We start from the raw sequence: 6756 nt of genomic DNA on the forward strand, positions 1-6756 counted from the left end.
AAAAATCTATGCAAAACGGCCGGGCATGGTGGCTCACGCCCGTAATCCCAGCACTTTGGGAGGTCCAGGCGGGCGGATCACGAGGTTGGGAGATTGAGACCAACCTGGCTAACACGGTGAAACCCCGTAACTACTAAAAATACAAAAAATTAGCTGGGCATGGTGGCACGCGCCTGTCCCAGCTACTCAGGAGGCTGACGCAGGAGAATCGCTTGAACCTGGGAGGCGGAGGTTGCAGTAAGCTGAGATCGCGCCACTACACTCCCACCTGGGCGACAGAGTGAGACTCCGTCTCAAAAAAAAAAAAAACTTTGGAGTATATTAATAAACTTTTTTTTTAATTTAAATCTTTAATTTCCGTTTTCACGATTTTTCTTCTTGCTTCCAAAAGGAAAGGAGTGCATAGCTCTGTTGCCTGTACATTATCCACGGCCCCTGGGTCGGGGCGGGGTCCCCCGGGCCGCCCGGGGGTCCACATGCAGTCCCTGGGGGGCCGGCGCGAGGTGAGGTCCGGGGGCCGCTTTATTGCTGAGGTCCGTCCGGTTCGGGCCCTGGTGGCCGCTAGGCGCTCTGTCTGGGCAGCTCCTGGGAGATGAAGCGGCGCGGGCGCTCCAGGTACTGGCTGTAGAGCTGGATGTCTTTGTGCCCTGCGCCCTCCACCCACAGCGGCTCCACGCCTTGGGGCAGCGCTCCTAGAGCGCCAGCCAGTGCGAGAAGTCGATCACCTCGTCTTTCGTGCCGTGGATGATGAGCACGGGCGACGTGATCTTGGACACCTTCTCGATTCTGCGGGAGGGGCGTGGGGCAGGTGAGACCTTGCCCGGCCGGGGACCCGCCCCGCCCTGCCCCCGTCCCCGTCCCCGTCCCCACCCCCGACCCCGTCCCCGCCCCAGCCTGCTCACTTGGGGAAGGCATCGAAGCAGTAGGTCTTCTTGGTGTCCGGAAGGCGACGCTCAGGCCCGAGGTGAGCAGCTAGTGCAGTACCACCGCGGCGGACTCGTAGCGCGAGGCCAGGTCCACGGTGGGCACCGTGCCGATGCTCTGCCCATACAGGATGATGCTGTCCGGGCTGATGCCTTACCTGGCGGCACCGGAGCGGGGTCGATCTAGGCCTCCAACGCGCGCGCACACCTCCCGCCAGCGGGCGTCCCCGGGTCCAGCTCCGGATGCGACTCTCCAGTCTCCCTGCTCAGCCAAGTCAGTGGGTCAGGCCCAGGCTCCACACCAGTCCCAAGGGCCACCCCTAATTCCCCAACACCGCAGCGGTGGGCGGAGCTGGCGGCCTGGTCCGGTTCCCAGGCACTATGATTCACTGGCGTTTCCTAGCCAGGATCTGCTAGGATCCTGGCTAGGGTGTCCCCCTCCCCTCGGGCTAGGGTAGGGGAAGCCCTGGCGCCTCCCCTCCTCCTGGTCACCCCTAGGCACACACTGGGAACTGTGTGCCCCACACATCCTGAATGCTTCACGCCTTCCTGCCCAGGTTAGAAAGCCGTTTCTGGTGCACTGGCCGGGACAGGGTACACTCTTCCTCCCTGCAGCCCTTGCCTACCCCCTTGGCCATGAGGAATTCAGGCAGCTGTGTCCCCAGATGTCTCCACCCAATTTTGGACTCTCAGAATCCCATGCCCAGTGAGGTGCCAGCCCAACCCAGGTCAACATTGAGGGTGGCGGCTGTGGGGACAGCAACTCCTCCCACCAGCGCCTTCCCTTGGGAGTGGACAAGTCTTCAGCCACCTCAGCACCACCAGCTCCCACCCAGGGCCACCCCTACCCCCAGGTCAGTGGTGTGAGGCCCCTGGCCCAGCTGATCTAGCACCAGTCCCGACTTCCTCATGCCCTGTCCCAACCACACAGGACCCGTCTGCCAACCTGCCGATGCCGGGACCCCAGAACTCTCCTCCCACATGCTCCAGGCTCTGATCCCAGGCAGATGCCCTCTTGCGAGGCAGGAGCATGCGCAGGTGTGCGTCCCATCTGCCTGGCATTCAGACTCCACCAGCAGGGCTGTCCCTCTCCCTGGCCTGGAATCCCAGCCTCCTGGCAGCACTCCACAGCTCACTACTCACCCATGCCCCAAAGGATGCTGCCTGGCTTGTGCCTGTGGCCCCAGCTCTGCCTCAGCCTCCCTGGCCTGCTCTCTGGCAGCCATGGATAGTAGTGTGCTGAGCCAGCCCAGCCCTGTCATCTGCTCCAGACAGGAGCCCCCAGCTGCCACCTGGATGTCACCACTCAGACAATCAAACAAGACACACATACCCAGTGGAGGCCCTGGGCCTGCTCTGGACTCCCCCTCATGGCTCTGGGCCAAGGTTCATGCAGGACAAAGGCAGCAGGACAGATGGCCGAGCAGACAGAGCTCAGAGCTGGCCATGCCGGGTGTGACTGTGCCAGTGCCTGGGCAGCAGAGACAGGAGGGGCCGAGGAAACCGCATGAAGTGGTGCTTGGTGTCGACGCCCCACACTGCCAGGAGAGCCCCAGAGCCGGGGTGGTGCCAGGGGACCCAGCTCCCAGGCCCACAGCAGGGACTGCCTGGGATATCGCCAAGGCAATGAAGACCCCACCTCCCCAGGGCCTCTGACTTCTCAGAGCTGCGCCTAGCCCCTGCAGGAGCGGGTCAGACCAGCGTGGGGCAGGGCCAGGAGGAGGCAGCCCCAGAGAGTGGCGAGCAAGAAAGGCCTCCAGAGGCCCACGCGGGTCTCCTCGCCCAGAGCAGGACTGGCCCGGGCGGTGCTCAAACACCGGTGAAGGGCCCAGGCAAGTGCATGGCTGGGGACCTGGATGATTAGGAGGGCTCCATCTGGAATCGAGTCTGGCCCAGACCTCGGGTTTGTGCTGGGGGTCTGCACCTGACCCTGCAGGCCCTGCCCCGGGATGGCCAAGTCTACAGCCACAAGGCCTCATGGGCCAGGCCTCGGGACCTCGATGCAGCAGCCTCGCCTCACCTGGCCCCAAGTGTTGCCTCGGCCCATGGGCTCCCAGCCACACGTGCACAGACCCCCCAGACACCATCCATCCCCTGCCGCCAGGTGGCGTCCACGCCCCTGTGACAAGCTTAGCCCCTTCCTGTCCTCAGGCCAGGGGATCCCAGGGAGCCTGGTTCCACAGGCTAGGGTGTGGGGGGGACCTCCTGGCCACACCTCAGCCATGTGGAGGCGGCACCCGCACGCCCGAGCTCGCCTGTCCGGCTTTCTGGCCGCATGCGTCCACTGTGGCTCCCCTCCTGCAGGGCTGCCCACCTTCCTTCCAGGGACGCCCGGCCCTCCCCCCGGCCCCCGGCCTGGTCCCCTCTCGGGTGTGCCCAGGCTGAGCTGCCCCCGGGGCCGCCCTCACCTGGTGCGCAGGGCCTGCCAGGCGGCTTTGATGTCGGCGTAGAGGTTCGTCTCGGAGGGCCTGCCCGAGCTGGCGCAGTAGCCGGAGTAGTTGTAGGAGAAGATGTTGCAGTGGAGGCGGGAACCCAGGCCAATGTAGAAGCTGCTCATTTGGCCCAGGTCCACGGCGTTGCCTTCCTTGTTCATGCACCTCTGGTCAGGCGCAGTTCAGCTGATCTAGGCTGGGCTTGGCTAGCATTGGCTTGAAGCTGCAGCTGGTGTCCAGATCTGTTCCATGTATTTGTTATCCTCCTCAGCCCTCCCGGGTACTTGAAGCATGTTGTTGTGGCAAAAGTCAGGAGTGCAACCTGCCTGTGCAAAAACATGCCAGGCTTCTGTTGCCTTAAATCCTCTAAGATACCCCTTTGGCTTAAGCAAAGTTACACAGCAAGGATCAAAGTCAAGGAGTGGGGAATTTTATCTGTCCCTTAGAGATGGAGATAGGAGAGAGTGTGAACAAATGCAGGAAAATGATCTCATCTACCAGAGTGTCCTTAAAGATTTTAACATAATAAATTCAGTATTGTTTTTGTTTGTTTGAATGAAGCTTTGCATGGACACAGTACAGTACAAAAGTACTATTTGAACGCTTTCTCCACATTCATAAAATTGCTGCGTAGTTTCTGCCATGATTATATTTTTATGATCCATTTTTGTGTACAGATCTGAAAAGTTTATACTAGCATTTATTAGCTGAGGAAAGGAACGTCCACTGACATCATCATATACAAATATTTCTCAACATTTTAATGCTTGTGGTATTGTTAATGTTTCTGTGGAAAAATACTTAAAATCAGAAGTGATTTCTAAGTCAGTTATTGATTTATTCTAATGAATTATAAAAATCAGACTAAATTACTAATAGAGAAATTAAATTTGAATTACTAGTCTGAGCTACAAATGAGATGGATTTTTGTGCTCATCATTTGTACTTTAGTTATGTTTGTTGAGATTGGGTTATTAAAACATAATTATAACATTATCAGCAGAAAAGCCTGTTATGCTATAATTAAATAATCTAAACAATCATTTTTGTGGTCTTAATATCCTGGATTTCTCAATTCATTGTAGTAGATAAGATTTCTCTTTAAATACTACTTATTATCAGTAGCTTGCTTTTCTGTGAATGCTAGAAAATTTAGAATTCTGCATTAACATTTAATAAAATATATGCTATCCTAATATTGATGCATTATATTTATCTATACAACATGCAACAAGAGAGAAATATTGGATGAATTAGAATATTTGCAGCCCATGGCAATTATCTGTAGCAACCTTTTTTGTGTGTCTTCAGAAAAATATAGATGATTTTGGAAATGGATTAGTTCTAGTTTCAATCTAGGAAGAACTACTTATGGAAGTTTTGTGTACAGGATACTGATGTTTTCAAATAGAATGCATTATTATTTTAGTTTAGTTTCTTTTACCACATACTTAGAAACTGTTCAAGTGAACAGGCTATTAAAACTAATGGTATAGATAAATGGTATAGATAGGCATTGTAAACATCCCACTATTCCCAAGCCATGAATTTTAACACTGGATTAAGGAGGTGAAAATGGAGCCATTGGGAATGTGGATTCTTTGCTAATAATTATTTTTCTTCCTTTAAAAAGATTCTTCAAAAGGCAAGAATATGGAAGTATTTCAGAAGATATTCTTGAGGTATCTAAAATACATATTCTTCCTATCAAAATCAGTAGATAGATTGATGTAAGTAAGATAAAGTCAGGGCAACTGAATTTGCATGTGAGTGTACACACAGACACATATCCATGTATTCTCCATCTGTTCTCAGTTACTGAATTATTAGACTCAACTGAGTGATCACTTGACTGTGTTTAACCTGATAAACAGACTCTTAACAAGAAGAACAATATTTCAAAAACTGGATTGTTCCTACTACTTCTCAGCATGCATCAGCCACTCTCTTTCCCCATCCTATCTCCTGCCAAATTGGTCTCTAAATATCTGTTCCACTTGGAGACACTATTGGATGTTGTTGTAAATGACTTTAATGAATATTCACTCTACCTGCTTTCATACTAATTCAGTTTTCATAGGATGGTCTCTATGGGATCAAGCAAAAGGACTTAGTGGAATATCTCTATATGACTCCATAAAGTAAAGAGTGTGGTGAGTTTAACAGAGTGCCCCTTCCTTTACTAAATGTGAATGATGTTTCAGTACAGGAGGCCAGAGTGAAAAGTTCTAATGTATGTTTATTTGGGCAGCCAACAATTGGTCACATTGCACATTTCATGTTACAAAGGAGCCTCATGGTAGTATAAATGAGGGTCAGGAAAAGACACTTAACTGTGCTCAGGGCTTTAAAATGGAGCCAGAGCAAGAATTCTAGAAGTTGACAATATCAGGAAGGAAACCTCTGTAAGCAGGCATGCAGGAGACTCCAGAAATCTCTTCTTTGCCCCTACAACTCTGGACTTTCAGAAATACACACCCCATTCTCCTGTATTAATACACAATTCATGTTCACAACATCAAAAATCAATTTTAAAATAGTAAACCTAAGGTAGACGGAAAGACGTTATAGCCTCAGCATGCCTGAGATATGAGGAGCAAATCAGAAAGCTGTGAGTGTGAAGAGAAAGGAACATCGTGCTAACGAATCATTTAAAATTTTTACTCCAGAGAAATGGCAATATTTCACAGATTGTTTCCCATCACCAATCTCACAAGTATAAGTATTTTTTGAAAATTTTCCTCTCAATTCTTTTCCTTGACAGTGAAGTCCAGAATAGGTTGGTTTAGATCTAGCTCTTTTCAGCCTCAATACTCCATAATCACCTTGGCTTTTTTGATTATGACTGGATGGCATGTACTATTATTTTAATATTAAAGATTTCGTAAATAATCTTAAATGTTATCCTTAAATAACTATGGGCTTTGTTCATTTACTGTACATATTTCTAAAACATTCATAAGAACTTGAGGATCTTAATTCAAATGGTCCCTAAAGTAGAACATGCACTCACAGATTATGCGTATGTCTTTTAAGAAACAGAAACGTGCCATTTGTTTTTAAATTGAGTAGACTTTGTGTCTTTTAGAATTTGGGCAGAGTTTTCTTGCTATATTGTAGAGAACCTATCAACCATATCTTAATTTTCTTCCTTTTGAGGTTTTCAAAATTAACATTGGCATTGGTCCACTAATTCCTTCTTTTCTATTTTTGGATGAGTGTGCATAGTTACCTCCATCTTAATTTTCAATATAAATGTTTAGCAGAATCTTTCATGTTTCATTGCCATATAAGCAGATGTGATTTTTATTTTTTTTCCTTTTCATTGAACAGTTACTTCATTTGAAATTTTTCACTTGATTTAATTTAACTTTCTTTTTTTTTTTTTTTTTTTGGTGATT

At 49.6% G+C, this 6756-nt stretch overlaps 1 pseudogene; it reads right to left on the reverse strand.

Annotated features, from left to right (window-relative positions):
* Positions 1–561: 561 nt before the first annotated feature.
* On the reverse strand, positions 562–3516 carry LOC129492624 (alpha/beta hydrolase domain-containing protein 17A-like; annotated as a pseudogene).
* Between the last annotated feature and the right edge of the window lie 3240 nt (positions 3517–6756).

Source organism: Symphalangus syndactylus, chromosome 11 (assembly GCF_028878055.3).
Source record: "Symphalangus syndactylus isolate Jambi chromosome 11, NHGRI_mSymSyn1-v2.1_pri, whole genome shotgun sequence".
Classification (NCBI taxonomy): domain Eukaryota; kingdom Metazoa; phylum Chordata; class Mammalia; order Primates; family Hylobatidae; genus Symphalangus; species Symphalangus syndactylus.